Source organism: Pristiophorus japonicus, chromosome 11 (assembly GCF_044704955.1).
Source record: "Pristiophorus japonicus isolate sPriJap1 chromosome 11, sPriJap1.hap1, whole genome shotgun sequence".
In the NCBI taxonomy this organism is placed as follows: Eukaryota; Metazoa; Chordata; class Chondrichthyes; family Pristiophoridae; genus Pristiophorus; species Pristiophorus japonicus.
Window position 1 is genome coordinate 168,719,134 of NC_091987.1, and position 18,694 is coordinate 168,737,827.

Here is an 18,694-nt window from a genome sequence, read left to right on the forward strand (position 1 = left end):
AGAGAGCTTTTTCGAGTCATGATATACATTATACTTTAGAAGGAAAGATGCAACAAGATGGTAGAGGGATGGTTAAGGAGAGAATTCCAGAGGAGTTATGGGGGAGAAATTTGGGTTGTTTGTGCCTCCCTCTAGCGACCCCCGAGACGCTAATGGGGCGCAAATGATGCTGGGGCGCAGCGCTGTTAAGGACGCCCGCTAAATTCTGCGTACGTTTAGCGGCGGCCGTAACCCATAACATCCTGCACCGCTGTGCCTGCGATGGCAATGTCATCACAGTGCGCAGCGACCTATTTTTTCCCCGGAGCAAAAATTCGGGATCATCCCGGGAAGCTGTGCCGAGGCGGTAAAAATTAATCATCCGACTTTCCGGTCGTGGCCCGTTGCAGTGTGGATTGCGGGGTCCGTGCCGCGCTCTGAGTGCCAGGCTGGTGGCACGGCACCCTGCTCCCCGATGGTCCAGGGAGGGACCCGCACAGTCGGTAGCCTGGCCCTCCCCTTTAGGGAGGGGGAGGGCCGTTTCTACGCGGCAGTGGCACGTGTCCCGCTTGGAGTCCTTCCGCCCCGCTCGCGCCCCACAGAGCAAGGGGAATGCGTTACTTTGAGCTCCACCTACTCTCGTGGGCGGTAACCCGAATTTAGGTCGTGCCTAGTGCAGGAAATCCTACCTTGCGGCTGTTACTGCCCCCAAATGGGGCGCTGCGTAACTTTTATTTTGCTGTGAGTTTTACAATAGTGCCTGTGAGTGCAATCATCTTCCAGTCTTCTTCAGCCCTTTAAACAGCTGCAATAATGTTTCTCTATTACAGTTCACACAAGGAGCTCACCTCGCTGGTGGGAGCTTGCTGTGCATATATATTGAGCAGCAAAATGTGATGTTTGAGCAGTGGCAGACATGTGCAACAATGTGTGCCCCTCTGCTTACTGTTCCCACACCAGGGACATTCCGATTGGACCCCCACTGACAGAGCATTCTGCCAGCTGAGAAGATGCATACTGGCCTAGATTGGAGCTCCACCTGCACTCTGAGCCGTGGGTGCTGGAAGACCCATGGAGGGTTTACCATCAATGCATTTCTTGCCCGCTTCTTTTGGCGCACTCCTGAGATGTACCTGTCGTGGTGCGCCTGCACATTGGCTATGGTTAAATCGGGGAACCTCTCCTGATCCTCCACACTCTGTTGGGGGTCAGGGGTCAGTGACGGCGAATCACAGCAGACACATTCCAACACGGATCCCGCCTACCTGCTTGTTGGACTCAACTACACTAATCCCATTTTGCTGCCCTTTTCCCCATATTCTTTTATATTATTCCTCTTCAAAGTGATCCTTTTTCCAATTCCCAAATTTCCTTTTTAGATGATATTATAATCTTTGCATCAATTTCCCCTTGTGGTAAAGCAACCCATGCTGTAATAACCCTCTGTGTGAAAATATTCCTTTTGCCGTCCACCTTTGTTATTCCAGTAAGGATTCTGAGCTGTGCCTCTCGCTTCGATCAATGATGGATCATAAAATAAATAACGCAGGGTGCGTTAGCTATCAATCGGCATATAAAAGTCTGTATCTGATAACCAGGCTTCTCCTCATTAGATTTATAAGCAGTTGCCAATCTATAGAGACTTCCTGCAGCAATTAGTCTCTAGCTGACCTCTGGATTCTCCTATTTCCACCACTTTCTCCTAGGAAGTGCCTGTGTAGTGAGTGGCCCTACAAAGACAGTCCAGCTTCAACACAGCTCCATCTCAGCATCTAAACGCCATGGCCATGCTACAGGTCCCGGCCTACCCGTGGGCAATACTGCGGCAGATCAGCCAATGTTTACCAAATATCAAACCACCCTCAAATCAGCAACTTCAACCAATGAAACAGAACATGCTGGAATTACATACGATGTCACACATAAACTGAAAGAGAAGAACGGGTTAATAGTTGGAGTGAGACACTTGATGAAGGGGTTTGATGAGGAGCCCGATCTGCTGTCCATTTCCACCATTCGTGATTACTATCATCATAGGCGGTCCCTTGAAGCGAGGATGACTTGCTTCCACGCCAAAAAGGGATGAATTCACAGGTGTTTCAATGAAGAACCAGATCCCGAATTACACCTTGAAGGGTGGAAGATGCCTGTGCGTGGATTTTTTTAATGTGTGGTGGCCACCACACAGGTTTGACAGAGCTAGGTCTTGGTCCAGTGGTAAGGGTTAACCAGGACGACTGGAGACCAGCTCTGCTGCACAGACCGAGTGCGCACACATATCGCAGTATGGGCTGCCCCTGGGCCCCGAACTCACGCCTCTCCTGGGTCCCGATCACATCCCTCTATAATCTCTCGCCGCTCCTTCACTCCAACCTCGCTGCTCCTGCTGTACCTGCCCACACTGCAATCAGCCGGGTTGCTGATTACTATATTGTTGTGTCATAACTCGCCAACACTCTCTGTGCTCGATGATCTATCAGGTACAGTCTTTCTTCATCAATAGGCCCTCGATTATCATTGAGGTAGTCTTGCATCATTAGATAAACAATTATTTATTTCTCCGATAACTTTGAGCTGGTGCACAGTTCCTGCTCCAAACCTGACAGCACCACATGCACTGAACTCAGCACAGGATTGGAAACAAGTCGTGTTTATAGTAAAGATCCCAACAGCACAAGAGGGGCTTCTATCAGGTGCGGAACTTAAATTCTATTTTATATGTAACACTCAGTTTCCCTTACTGATTCAGACTGAGAGCCCATTCAGCCCAAGTAAATACACAGTGCAATTTCTGAACTTTGCTATTTAACTGAAACTGCATAGTGAAAAGGCCCTTTGACCATGAAGCTCAATCTTCGAGTTTTGAACAGATCTATCTCAACATTCACCTCACCCAGCATAACATCCAACCTCCTTCAATTACCAGCCTTGAGTCTGTCGACTCTGGCAATGGATCAGCTATTACCGCCCCTCTACGCATCTCCCTCCAGAATGTCCATTCACTTGTGAACCAGGCCCCTGACATTCATGAACTTATTGTGGATGATTACATCGACATCATGGCCTTGATTGAAACTTGTCTGACGGTGATGACATCTTCACCCTTAATGAAGCCTCCCCACCTGGCTATACCTTCTGTAATGTAAGCACCTGTGAGAATGCTCACAGATTTGTAGAGCTGTTGCGCCAGACATGCTGGCACAGTGCCTAAATTCGTCCGACATCCGCTGTGCGGCTGATGCCATCGAGTTGCTAAAAACAGCTCTGGGCCCTGACTCTGTTAGGTGTGTCGAGGAGGCTCAAGCACGTGGGGAGATCCCGTCCGAACTGACCCCTGTCCGGACGGAATTCCTCATCGGCGCCAAACCCCGGCACCTCCCTCGGGAGCCGACGCCTCACAACTTGAGCCGCCTCGGGAAAATCCCCTCCGTGCCTTTCAGTTTTGCGCGGAGGGGTTTCCTGTACGGGCTGCTCCTGCACACTCTCAACCTTGCCATCCTCACCTGCTGACCGGACACGCCATGGCGTACCATCTTGCCGTCCGGAGGAGGCGGGGGTCCCCGATGGAGTACACTCTACGCGGGGGTCCTCCCACTATTTATCGGGGACTTGGCCTGGAGGGTGGTGCACGGAGCAGTCCCGCGCAATAAATCTTTAAGCCGGTTCACGGGCTCCTAGGCCGCCTGCAATTTCTGCGGTCTGGAAGAGTCCGTGTTCCACGTTTTTATTGAATGTGCGATGTTGCAGCCCCTGTTCCATTATTTAAAGGGGCTGCTCCTCAATTTCTGGCTGCACTTCAGTCCCACACTCCTGATCTTTGGACACCCTGTCCGGAGGGGAGCGGGTAGGTACGAGGGCTTCCTCGTAGAACTGCTCCTGGGCACGGCCAAAGGTGCCATCAGCCGGTCCAGGCAGTGGGCGGTCGAGGGGGTCGTTCAGCCTGACTGCCTGCCTCTCTTCTGCGCCTACATCCGGGCCAGGGTGTCCCTCGAGATGGTGCACGCGGTGTCCACCGATATGCTCGCGGCCTTCCGCGAGAGGTGGGCGCCGGAGGGACTGGAGCACAACCGAATTTTAATTTGATTTTATATGTTTTAAAGTTTAATTTGTTTTAATTGCTGGGTTTTTAGTGTCCCCCTCCTCTTTTATAGGGGGCACTTGTAAAATATATTATTTTAATGCCCAAAAAATCACAAAAAACCCCACAAAAAACAAAAAAAAATTTAAAAAGGGGCAGTTGAAAAATGTTTGGAGTGTCCCCCAGATCGGGGGGCACTTGATCTAACTGTTAATTTTGTCCCCCAAAAGAGTTGTAAAGCTGTTGAGATGGAAGTGGCTTAGCCAGTCACGTGACGTTCACAAGACTCAATAAAACCCCAGCCACTTGGATTCGAGGGATCCACGATGAGGCAGGTGGTTGTGAGCCAGTAATGTGTACTAGTGATGTGTAGTGTGATTGCTAAACCTTTTGCTAATAAACCAATTAGTTCTTAATAGTAATGTGTTGCTATGAATTCTTAAGCAAAGAACCCATGAAGCAAATACATTACACCTTCCAACGCTTGGCCCACCCAAACTGTTGCAGTGTGCCACTTATCACCAAATCACACCTTGGTCTGTTCCTCTCCTCCACTGACACTTCTCCTCTTTTCAGCATCTCACCTTGTTCCACCCCTCTCGCCTCTCCTTTAATATGCTCGTTCTCTATCCCGACCCAGGTACCATGTCAAGTTTCTCACCGAGATATCTTTACTGCTTTCCTCCATCAGCCTCTGCACCGAGCGTCTTTTCATCCTCAATGATTCCAACCTGCATCTCAACTCACCTTACTCCATCTCTTCTGAGTTCACTGCCCTCCCATCATCCCTTAACCCCTCCCTCCATGCAAACTCACCCATATTGACAAACGCCCCCTTGACCTTGCCTTCTCACGTGACCTCTCCACTCCCATTGTCTCAATGATATTCAAGGCTATCTTGAATCACTTTCTTGTATTGCTCTCCGCCCAGATCCCCTTTCGCCCTCCCAACCCCATTTCCTACTGCATTCACCTTTGGAAAATCCCTCTCTAAAGTTATTTACAATGGCACTTTCAATTTCCCAGTAGTCTAGCCTTTCGGCCCTCCATTCTCCACGACGTTTGTGCAGCTACCGGTCTGTTTATTCACACCTTGACCTCTACCTTTGATGCCCTTGCTGCCAGTAAAACCATTACTCTCTCCCACCCTGGTCGTCCCCCTGGTACAGCCCCTATCTCTGCTCCCTTAAGTCCAAGGGACGCAGGCTTGGAGGCTGATGGAAGACATGTGGTTCAGCCATTCATCGTCAGATCTGGCTGAACCACATAAAGCACTATCGGGTCCTGCTCTCTTCTGCCAAATTCCTCCATCCATTCAGCTGACTCTGCTGATCCCCTCCCTTCCCCTAGCCCAAACTTCCCCCGCGGTTCCACCTGCCCTAGCCCTGAACTCGCATTGTTCTCTCCTACCTTCTACCATGACGTCAGCGAGCTCATCCTGTCCATGAGACCCAGCTCCTGTTCCCTTGTCTCTATTCCCACTGACCTGCTGCCACTCAACTTTCCTTCCTAGTCCCCATATTAGCTGATATCGTTACCAGTTCCCTCTCCTCAGGTGCTGTCCCCTCCTTTTCAATCTGCTGTCACTCTCCATAAACTTCAGCTGATCTAAGATTCCACTGCCCGTATCCTAACTCGCTGAGGTCCCGTTCACCATCACCCCTGTGGTCGATGACCTACATTGGCTCCTAGTCCAGCAACGCCTCAATTTAAAAATTCTCATCGTCGGGTTCAAATCCCTCCATGGCCTCGCCCCTCCCTATCTCTGTAACCTCCGCCAGTCCTACAACACCCCAAGATCTCTGTGTTGCTCCAGTTCAGGTCTCTTGTGCATGTCCAATTTCCTTCGCCCCACCATTGGCGGCTGTACCTTCAGCTGTGTCAGTTCTGGATCTCCCTCCCGAAATCTCTGCCTCTCTACCTCTATCTCCTCCTTTAAGTTGCTCTTTAAAATCTACCTCTTTGACCGCACTTTTGGTCACCTACCCGAAAATTTACTTATGTGGCTCGGTGTCAAATTTTGTGTGATAATGCTCCTGCGAAACGCCTTACTATTTTACTGCACTAAAGGCACTATACAAATACAAATTGTTTTTGGCTGCACCAATCCAAGCAAGTGGTGGGTATTTTCTCCTGCATCATAGACTCATAGAAGTTTACAGCACGGAAGAAGGCCATTTCGGCCCATCGTGTCCGCGCCGGCCAACAAAGCGCTTTCCAGCCTAATTCCACTTTCCAGTTCTAGGTCCGTAGCCCTGTAGGTCACGGCACTTCAAGTGCACATCCAAGTATTTTTAAATGTGGTGAGAGTTTCTGCCTCTACCACCCTCTCAGGCAGTGAGTTCCAGACCCCCACCACCCTCTGCATGAAGACATTTCCAATCAAATTCCCTCTAAGCCTTCTGCCAATTACTTTAAATCTATGCCCCTGGTTGTTGACCCCTCTGCTAAGGGAAACAGGTCCATCCTATCCACTCTATCCAGGCCCCTCATAATTTTGTACACAAAACCATGTTGATGCAAAGAGGCTTTGAGGGATACTGAGATCAACAATGTCACAGAGTGCCAAGCTTCTGCCCGGTTCTTGTAGCCATGGTGTTCACATGGTTTGTCCAGTTAGGCTTCTGTCCAATAGTGATCCAGTGATGGTGGTGCTGTTGAAGGTCAGTGGGAGGTGACTGGGTCTTTTCTTGTCTCGGATGATTATTACCTGGTACTTATGTGGCATGACCGCCACCTGCGGCTTGTCAGCCTGAGCCTGGATGTTCTCCAGGTCCTTCCGTCAGCTGGTATGAGCTACTCCGTTGTTAGAGGCGTTGCAAGTGGAACTAAATACTGTGGTGCTGTTGGTGAACAAAACTACTCCGTGGGCCTATGACACAGGCAAGGCAATTGATGAAAGAGCTGAAGGTGCTTGTTCCAATGATACTGGTCTGTGGAGCTCAGAGCAAAGTCCTGAGATGCAACGATTGGCCTCCCATCATCGTGGCCATCTTTCTGGGTATCACTTATGACTCCAGCCACTGGAGAGTTTTTCACTTGAGTCCCATTGATGTCAGTTTTGCTCAGCGTTTCGGCGCCTGATTGGATCGAATGCTGCCCAATGAGGAAGCAGCATTCTGCACTGTCATTCAGCTCCATGTCCAAGTTAGTTTCAAAATCCATTTGTGCACTTTCTTCAAAAGAAACGCAAGAGCTTAGAATGGCGGTTAGAGAAGAATATACATTTCTGAAATATAATGCCTAATTAGTGACAAATGTGGAGGTGGACTCTTGATCAATATTCAGCTCTTTGTCCCTTTTTTTTTAAACGGCCAGAAAATTGGTCATAAAGGGGTTGGAAGTGAGACGGTAAGTGCTGGTGAGGGGCATAAGTTGGGCCGGGACAGATTCTCCGCTGCTGTCAGTCAGCAGTGGAGCGGTGGTGAGTGTGTCTGCATCACCTCGTATTTTCCCTCCATTAAAGAGGAGAGAAGCAGCGATTGTTTAGGATCAGCCCACTGGGCCACCAGAGAGGGTTTCGGCTGGGCTAGCGGCCTGGCACACAAGAGGGGGTACCAGGCTGCCTGTTGGCGGCCCAGCCGAATCCGGGGCATAATAGTCTGGCCGACATGGAAGTCGGTCGGCAAAAAAAATAAAATGGCGGGCGCGGCAGTGGGCCCTCGCCTTTAATGGCCACCGCGCAGCCAGGGCTGACAGAGGGAATACAAGGTGCACCGCCAGACAAAGCTGTCGGGGACACCGCTCGGCGGGCATTAGATTTTTGGGCCTGAAGGTTTCTGGAGGTTGGGGGTCCCGGCGGTGCACGCACTGATGACACACTCACGGCCGCTCGGCCGCGGCGGGGCGGGAGTGGGGACCGTCAGAAACTACCCCCCCTGCCCCCGTGCTGAATTTGGCTGGCGGCCATTCGACCACAAATTGGCCGCTATTTGATTCCGCCATCTGGCCGCCACATTCCGGCGGTATCGGGCCTTATCGGGACCCTGAATTTTGGTCCCGGTATCGCTCCATCTGTTCTGACACATGTCCTTCTGTGTGTACTTTATTTCCCTCTCAAATAGCTGTCAAATTCCCCCTCAAATAGCTCAAATAGCTGTCAGCTGTGGCTCAGAGGGCAGCACTCTCGCCTCTGAGTCAGCAGGTTGTGGGTTCAAGTCCCACTCCAGGGACTTGAGCACATAAATCTAGGCTGACGCCCAGTGCCGTACTGAGGGAGTGCTGCACTGTCGGAGGTGCTATTTTTTGGATGAGACATTAAACCGAGGCCCTGTCTGCTCTCTCAGGTGGATGTAAAAGATCCCATGGCATTATTTCGAAGAAGAGCAGGAGAGTTATCCCCAGTGTCCTGGTCAATATTTATCCCTCAATCAACATAATAAAAAAAGATTATCTGGTCATTATCACATTGCTGTTTGTGGGAGCTTACTGTGTGCAAATTGGCTGCTGAATTTCCCACATTACAACAGTGACTACACTCAAAAAGTACTTCATTGGCTGGAAAGCGCTTTGAGACGTCCGGTGTTTGTGAAAGGCGCTATATAAATGCAAGTCTTTCTTTCTTTCTCACCAAGCTTACAAAAGCTGCGCTGACCTTAATTGGACCTCAGATCCGTCACATTGGACACTGGGTTTGGAGCTGTTTAATATACCAGAATGTCCTTGGGCCAGGCAACAGGGACCGAGTTATTGCGAAAGTATTTACACTCTTCAAAATGCAAATACCATCATTGTGGGAATGAAGTGTGGCTTTGAACACTTCCTACTCACGGCTCCACACGTTCTGGTAGCAAATACAGCAATCAAATTAAATTAAATCCTGTTAACCTTCACCCCTGATGGTGCAGTGTAAACCGCAGCCAATTTTGGCACTGGTTCAGGAGCAAATCTGTGGAAAAATCTTTACTTTCATAACAGGTACCGCTTAAAGTGTACCGCATAACTTTGATAAGGAGATATTGGTGCAGTTAAAAAGATGAATACGATGGTAATGTACAAATTCTTGACGTTCATTTAATGGCATTGCTTTCAAATGGCTTTTGATTTATTTGCATATAAGTTTGGAGCTAGCCAGTTGTGACCAACCCCAGTTGTATATAAGGCGAAGGCTTGGGACTCATTCTGGGTGTTTCTAGCAACCCAGCACCAAAGGCATTTGAGTGGAGAAGCAGCACCCGAAGGTGCCCTCTGACTGTTGGCATCAGACTCCTCATTTCTTTTATTTTAAAAAGGTAAGAAATGTTTTATCAACGAGAACGGATTGCTGGTAAGTAGAAAAATAAGTTTGAATATTTGATTGGTATTTTATTTTGATAACAAGGATCAAAGCCAATACAATTAATACAGATGAAACAAACTTTGTGGGTGATTTACACAATTATTTATGACAGCAGGTGAGCATGAGATTCAGAAACGAGTGTCAACGCAATTCTTTTCAAGGAGTGCCAAGATAGGAGTCTCCCGCACTTAATTAATCAGCTCCCTGAATGATTTGAATAAAACACCTGCAAAGACTATGTTTTACGCAGAGAGATTCACGTCTCACTCATACTGGAGCGGGATAGCCTGCATCCCCAGTGCCCACTCTCTACTGTTATATCTCGATCTGGGTTTAACACCTGGTGCTTTTGGGCTGTGGGGGCTGAGAGTGGGTGAGGTTGGGGGTGGGCGGGGGGGGAGGTGGACTGACGGCCGTGAGGTCAGCATAATTGTGAATCGAGTCTGAGCCACTGACTACACATAACTCTAAGTTGGGTTCTGGCTGTTCTCCAGTTCCTTTTCTCCCAAATACTCTTAGAAAAACTAGCCTGTTATCCAAGAATCACCTCCCTCTCTCCGCTGGTGTGTCTGTGACACCCCGCCGCCCCCCCCCCCCCTGCCCCCGCAATCTCCCCCAGTGATATGTTTCAGAGGTTGCTTTACATGAAGGGAACACAGCGTTACCAAGCCAGGGTCTGCTGCTGCTGTACATGTACCAATTGGCACACAGCACCAGATGTATGTAATACTATTCACAGTCGCTGGCATAGCAACGCAGAGTCAACTCAGGCTTAGCTACTTCTCATTCCGCTGCTGAAAAATGGCATCTGTACAAAACTAGGAAGACTTGAATCAGGCATGGAGGTTTATGGGAGATGATCTTTCAGGTTGTGATTGTCACTCAGCCGGTGTGACTCCTTATTATGCCTCCACAGCCCGTCACATTGCACGTGGGAAATCTGCGTTTATGCTGCCTGTGATTTTCCGACCATTTTGAGTGCAGCTGAATTTCAGTCTGCACTCATGACCAGCGAGCCGCCCTGTGGGGAAAACAGAGGCAGAGAAACACCCCCGCCCCTCCGTGAGAGCCTGTAACAAGCAAATTACCCCCTGGGCATGCGTGGCAATTTCTAAGAGTGCTGTATAAGGCTCAATTTCACAGGATGTGATTTTCTGACACAAGGCCCTGTCCAGTGGGAGCTTAGGTCGTGAGGTTTAGCCAGTCTTCTTCTTTCGTACGGTAGTCACAAAGCAAATCAAACATTAATATCTATGTTGGATATCCAGGCCAAAGCTCCTGGTGTAACAGTGTGGATATCTTGTAGGCGAATTCCCTCTGAGGGCAATGCTCGATGATGTGCTCCAGGGTCCGATCATTAGCTCCACAGTCATGTGATGGGGAGGCTTTAATCTTCCACCCATGGAGAAGGTGGCAGCATCGACCGTGACCGGTTCTGAGGTGGTTGATGGTTGTCCACTATTTGCGAGGAAGGTTTGATCCTTCAGGTTGTACTGTGGGGTCCGCTATAAGGAATCCATTCCCTATGTGGCAGTTCTTCCAAGCATTCTGCCCTCGGTCATCGAGGCTGAAGGGAAATCGCTGAAGGGCTTCGGTGACGGTCCAAAATGGCCGGCTAGATTTGAGACGGGTTGGAGGTAGGTTGTTCAAGTCGGCCTGGATTGACCTGTTTTTGCTGGTGTAGCGGTTGTATTCTCTGGAGACTGCATATTCGCGGTGTAGGTGTGGGGGTGCGATGTTTGCAAGCATGGGCAGCCAAGGTGTTAGTGTCGATAAAAGCGTCTTATTATCCAGTGTCTCCTGCTGGGAAATGTTATTGTCCAGGTGCCACACTGTTGGGCCAGGCTGTGAAGCACCCCCCTCCCCTATGATCAATATCATGGCAACAGCCTGGTGCATACATGAAGAAGTCACACGGTGAGGTGTCAGGGCATTGGCAGCACCACAAGAGTGTACCCAGCATGTACCAGCGTCGTCAGGCAAAAACCAGCAACATTAATGAATGACATATTAGCAAGTGGATGTTTGGATATATGAATTTATTGTATTCATGAACAACAGGCCTCGTCATTGCCTTCACACAATAATGAGCTGTAAATAAACAGAGAGGACTTGCAGCTTTCTTTACTGGACCAGTTCTGATATTGTGAATAAAAAAAGAAAGAACTTGCATTTATATAGCGCCTTTCACAACCCCAGGACTTCCCAAAGTGCTTTACAGCCAAGGAAGTACTTTTGGAGTGTAGTCACTGTTGTAATGTGGGAAATGCGGCAGCCAATTTACACACAGCAAGCTCCCACACACAGCAATGTGATAATGAGCGGATAATCTGTTTTTTCATAATTTTCGTTGAGGGACAAATATTGGCCAGGACACCGGGGATAACTCCCCCTGCTCTTCTTCCAATAGTGGCCGTAGGATCTTTTACGTTCGCCTGAGAGAGCAGACGGGACCTCGGTTTAATGTCTCATCCGAAAGACAGAAATTTCTCTTCGTCCTCTTCCTTCAAGGACTGAGAGAGGTGTCCTGTCAGCTTAGCTCAGTTGGTAGCAGCCTTGCCTCGGAGTCAGAAGTTGAAAGCTTGAGGGCGTGATCTGGGCTGATGGTGCTGTATTATTGCGGAGCAGGCTCGAGGGGCGAGATGGCCTACTCCTGTTCCTAATTCTTATGTTCTAAAGCCAAGCACCGATAGTAGCTGCACTGTGACAGGTTATCTAGTAGCACCAGCTCTTTATAATTGATCAGCTCCACCTATCTGCCCTCACTCAACATCCCAGCATCGCTATTGCCGATACTCATTAACAAATGTGCTCAGGAAGCATTCGCCTTTCCTTATTTCACCGGGAAACTTTACATATTTGTCTGAAACTGTCACCAACAGTGAACTGCAGGTTCCGATCTCTCCATCCCTCATGCTCCACAAACACCTCCAACTGTTTCTTGCTCCCTTGCGCACTCTCCACTTCAAGGTCCGTTCCTGGTAACATGCGAAAAATGAATCACACTTTGGATGGAAAAATCCACCCTCCAACCCTTCTTATTCCTAATGCTAACCTGAACCTGTGTCCCCCAGGTTTTGACCCCTTCACCACAGTTTGTTAATTCACCTCACAGTTCTATAATGAGTTATACAGTCAATGGAACTGTCTATATGACAGCAAAAAAATAGCACAGATCCTGGCAAATGGGAAAGATACAAAGAACAGCAAAGTGTCACAAAACAGATAGTAAGCGATACAATAAAGGAGTATGAAAAGAAACTTGCAAGTGATATCAAAATCAACACAAATAATTTTTATAATTGTATTTGGAAAAAGAGGGTGATGTTTGCCCCATAAAAACTGAAAATGGCGATATTGTCAATGACAATGGGGAAATGGTGGACATGTTGAATAATTATTGGCATCAGTATTTACAGTAGAGGAAGAGGATAACATGCTGGACATCCCAAAGAAACTAATATTGAATCAGGTTCAGTGACTCAATAAAATTAATGTAAGCAAAATAACAATAATGAAGAAAATAATGGCACTAAAGGGTAACAAATCCCCAGAACCAGATGGTTTCTATCCCAGGGTTTAAAGGAAGTAGGTGAACACATTGTCGATGCCTGAACTATAATCTTCCAAATTCTCTCGATTCAGCAACTGTTTAGATTGGAAACGTGCGCACGTCACTGTGCTATTTAAGAATGGCGAGAGAGGGAACCAGAGAATTATAGACCAGTTAGCCTAACTTCTGTGGTCGGGAAATTACTCGAGTCTATAATTAAGGATAGGGTGACTGAACATCTCGAAAATTTTGAGTTGATCAGAGAGAGCCAGCATGGATTGGTGAAAGGCAGGTCATGCCTGACAAACCTGATTGAATATTTTGAGGAGGTGACTAAAGTATTGGACAGGGGAATGTCTATGGATGTTATTTATATGGACTTCAGAAGGCATTTGATAACGTCCTACATAAGAGCTTGTTAACTAAGTTAGAAGCCCATGGAATTGAAAGCAAATTATTGACCCGGTTAGGAAATTGGCTGAGCAGCAGGAGACAGGGATAATGGGCAGGTGCTCTATTGGCAGGATGTGACGAGTGGTGTCCTGCAGGGATCTGTGTTGGGGCCTGAACTATTCACAGTATTTCTTAACAATATAGATTGATATATTCAGAATAAATCCACAGGACTGTATTTCAAGCTCAAACTGTTGTGACCTTAGTCTTTTTATTCAGACTCCAGGGTGGAGAAGCAGCATGGTGAATCACCTTTTATACCTGCTTACCCTTAGGTCTCCCACAGGTGTGCCCCTAGTGGCAAATCTTACATATTGGTGAGGTTTACATACACACATTAAATAGATGATGGCATAGAAAGCCATATATCCAAATTTTCCAATGACACAAAGATAGGCAGCATTGTAGGCAGTGTAGATGAAAGCATAACATTACACAGGGATATCGATAGATTAAGTAAATAGGCAAAAGTGTGGTAAATAGATTTCAATGTCAGCAAATGTGAGGTCATCCACTTTGGACCTAAAAAGGATCGAACAGGGTACTTTCTAAATGGTGAAAGGCTAAAAACAGTGGAGGTCTAAAGAGACTTGGCCCAGGTACATAGATCATTAAACTGTCATGAACAGGTACAGAAAATAATCAAAAAGGCTAATGGGAAGCTGGCCTTTATATCAAGATGACTAGAATACAAGGGGGCAGAAGTTATGCTACAGCTATAATAAACCCTGGTTAGACCCCACCTGTAGGACTGTGAGCAGTTCTGGGCACCACACCTTAGGGAGGATATATTGGCCTTGGAGGGAGTGCAGCGTAGGTTTACTAGAATGATACCCGGACTCCAAGGGTTAAATTACGAGGAGAGATTACACATATTAGGGTTGTATTCCCCAGAATTTAGACGGTTGAGGGGTGATGTGATGGAAGTTTTCAGGATATTAAGGGGAACAGATAGGGTAGATAGAGGGAAACTATTCCTGCTGGTTGGGGAGTCCAGGACTAGTGGGCCAACTTAGAGCCAGATATTTTGGAAGTGAAGTTAGTAAACACTCTACACCCAAAGGGTGGTCGGAGTTTGGAACTCTCTTTCACAAATGACAATTGATGCTAGATCAACTGTTAATTTTAAATCTGAGATTGATAGCATTTTGTTCACCAAAGGTATTGATGGATATGGGGCAAAGGCGGGTATATGGAGTTAGGCCGCAGATCAGTCCTGATCTCATTGAATGTCGGTACAGGCTCGAGGAGCTCAATGGCTTCCTCCTGTTCCTATGGGATATAATGCTAAATTTATACTTCAGCTGCGAACTTGTTATCAATAATTTTATTAATGCAGAATTTTCTAAGCTTAATAATTTGTACCAATATTTCTATAATTCCAGACCTAATACTTATTCCACATAATTAAGCTATGACAATTGTCAATTTTTTTCTGGGCTGCAATTTTGGACGTTTTGAATAAAATTGACTTTATTCTGCCGATCACCTCTCATTTACTACTTCATTCTAACATCTTGTTTCTTGATAATGTTAAGTTCTTTCCGTTCCCTATGGATCTCTGTTCCTCACTCTGTTTGTTTTATGTTTTCCCTTGTGTCTTCCCGATCGCGTTAGGGGCTGATTGTACCAGTATTGGCAGCGCAAACCAGGAAATTGGAGACGCACTGTCCACAATTTTAATTGGTTGGAAAATCATGGCTAGTGAGTTCTCACATTGCTGAGGTGCTCTGCTGGTGGCCAAGTCTCCGTGCTCACCACACAGACTTTGTAAATGTATATATATACACGGAGTGACTTCTGCCAACGAAGCGGAACCTACTGGAAGCTGCGTAGAAGCATAACTGTCAGGTCCCAAATTTTAAAAGTAATGTGTTCACCACAACAGACGGAGGATCTGAGAACTGCTGAAGCACATCACTGATAAAGTTTCATTAATGTTACTGTGTTTGGATTAATTTAACTTTGTTTCATTAATGTTTCTATAGTTTGATTAATGTTACTAGGTTGGGTTAATGTTACTGGTGATTTTGACAGTTTAACAACCGCTGTCTCGAAGGACAAACAACAATATTAAAAATAAACTCACAGTTCGAATTTTATTTAAAATTAACGTTTCGAACAGAATTCTCCAAATCCGTTTATTCATTTTGGGAAGTCCAGCGACAACAAACAAGAAGAGCTGCTGGAACTGCGCATGGGCAACGACTTCTGGTTCGTTGGCAGCAGTCGTGCCCATATCTACCTGGGAATTCCAAGCTCAAGACCGCTCAAAGTGGAGGAAAAGCATCTGGGAAGACGGCGAACACCTCGAGTCTCTTCGCCGGGAGTACACGGAGGTCAAGCGCAAACAGCGGAAGGAGTGTACAACAACCCAAGCACCCCACCCACCCGTCCCTCCAACCACCGTCTGCCCCACCTGTGACAGAGACTGTGGGTCCCGCATTGGTCTCATTAGTCACCTGAGAACTCATTTTTAGTGTGGAAGGAAGTCATCCTTGACTCCGAGGGACTTCCTAAGAAGAGGATATATGTATGTACGTATATAAAACACACACCTTATGTAACATACCCCGGCAATGTTATCCAAGCTGCTGTGAGATTAAGGGGGAGAAATTCGGGGGCTTTGTGCCTCCTGACCGACACCATGACCGACTCCGCGAAATTCGTCGACTTACCGCACGCGCCCTTGCCACCTTCAAATTGCGGGGTCCATGCTGCGATGTTGCAGCCTGGCACTCCGCTTCTGTGCCGGACGCAGGAAGTCCTGGTACCCCGCTCCCTAGTAGCCCCTTTTCCCTAATGCAGAGTCTGCAGTGTGACCTCCCCTCCAGCGCAGCGCTGGAGAGTTCCCAGATGTTAGCACCCTGGGCCCGCTCCCGAGAGGTGGTGGAGCACGAGACTTTGCGCTCCACTTCCTCTTGGGGGTGGTAAGCCCAATTTAGCTGCCGGGGCGGGACTTCTGTGCCGGGGCGCAGGAAATCCCACCTCACAGCTGTTACCGTCCCCAGCCGAGGCGGTACGCAAATTCCCCCTCTAAAAGTAACTTCAATTACAGACAATGTCCCACTCTTCAACGACCCAGAGTGTAATCCATGTATGATGGGGCTGCTCATGTACTGTGAGGCCCCTGATGCCATTCTATGCCAGGTGGAAGTGCAGATTATAGTGTTTCTTTTCAGGATGTAATGAAGGCAAACCTGGGAGGCAGGTCATGGGAGGTGGCTGAATCAATTAGGTTATGGACATAATGTAGGGGTTAGTGATTCATACTGCACAGCCTGATCTAACTCTCTACTCTCATTTATCCAGACCACCTCGAACCAGCTTCCTGCAAATGATGTGTCTTCTAGTACTTGGCCCCAGGAGTTGGTGCTGGTGTGCTGTTGGGCTTCAAAGGTTTCTAAGTGAGATGAAAGGTGCTTGTTAACCCCTGATTTTACTGATCTTTGAAGTAGGAATAAATCATGTACCACAACAAACAGAGAGCTAAACAATGGAGCAGCAAGGAGGTCTGGCAGCTATTAATGGCTCTCTTGCAGGGTGAGCAGGTTTCAAACACCAAACTCCAGCAGACGCTAGGAATGCTGATTGAAGAAGTGACTAGGGAGAAATACTGTGCGGAAATAATGGGTACCCTTCCCAGAAACTCCTGATGCAATAAGCTTGGAACAAATAGCAGACAGGTTGATGGTAATCTCAAGAACCTGGGGACCTGGTGAGGTGGGAGGATGACGATGGCTGATGCCAAGACACCAACTAAGGTCGGAGTAAAGACAGTTGCAATAACACGTACCTGTCACATGTAGACATGACATCGAATGTACCCTCATTTCCTGTAAATAAATTTGTGCGGAAGGTTAACCCATGCAGTGCTACCATGGCATAAATTCCTCTCTGCAGACACTGAAATCACTGCCATTATGGTAGGTGTAGTATTAAGGGGAGGAGGGCCTGATCTAGTCTTTAACAACTAGACTCGGTTATGAGTAGAATTGAAGGTAGAGAGGACTATTAGCAGGAGGACTCCTTTAGATGTGGAACTGAAGTAGAGGAGCAGCCTGACTTCTATTGGCAGTCAGACTTCAGTCGGACTGGGACTGGGGAGAAGAAAGGGAGACAGCACAAGGGAGAAGGAATAGGGACAGTGAAGGGGAGAAGAAAGGGAGACAGCGAAAGGGAGAAGGAATGGGGACAGTGAAGGGGAGGAGGAATGGGGACAGTGAAGAGGAGGAGCAATGGGGACAGTGAAGTGGAGAAGGACTGGGCACAGTGAAGGGGAGGAGGGAGATGTGATATATTTTATACATCACTAACACAAGCACACACTACACAAGATGTTTCCTTAATCAGACTGTGTCACATGACTTTCCTCATGACCTTTTATTGTATTTACATCAGCAGTTGCATTACATCTATAGTCCACTAGGTGGAGGTCGATGACATTTCTCCATCCTTATTGAAGAGGTACTCATAACAAAATAATCATTATGCATAACTTGCATGGTTATACACAACAAAAGATATGAACTTATTTTTCTATATTTACAAATCAAACTTAACCATGTGATTTTCTGTTTCAAAGAGGGTACCTTCTTTCTTGAACAGAACTTTCCAATCTTGTTTTAGGACTTAGACTCATTCTAGGCTGAGCCTGAGGAGAGTTTTCCTTCAAGGGCTGACCTTGATCTACATTTTGTCTCTCTACAACTTCAGACTGTTTGTCTGCCTGACTCAGCCTCACATTGAAATTCTGACTTACTCAGACTTGTTTCTAGTACATCTGATGTAGGATTTGCTACTGGTACTCTACTTGTAACAAGACTATTGGACTCATCAGAAATAATTGAATCATTCCAAGATTCAACTCCTTCCACATCTGTAGGTAAAATATGATCAATGTAAACAAACCTAACCTGTCCATGATCAAACATCTTGATCAAATATGTGCAAGAGCCACATATCTTCACTACTCTTCCTGGTAACCACTTCAACCATTTATGGTGATGGTTCTTCACTCTAACCTTCTGATTCAATTTCACACTTCTCTCTCTTACTCTACCTCTAGTATGACTCTTTCTATTGTTTTTCTTCTATTGACTGTGCCAAGTTTGGCTTCAGCAGTGAGAACCTGTGTTTTGGAAAAACAACTCTGCTGGTGTTCTATCTAGTTGTATGAGGAGGATTACAATAAGTAATCAGAAAATTTTGCAATTTGTAACCCAATGACAACTGACATTTCTTTGGATTTCAAACCAACATTGGTTTGATGAGGGCATGTTTTACAATTTGTACTGTGCACTCTGCTGCACCATTTGAAGCAGGATGGTATGGTGGAACTTTGTTATGTTTC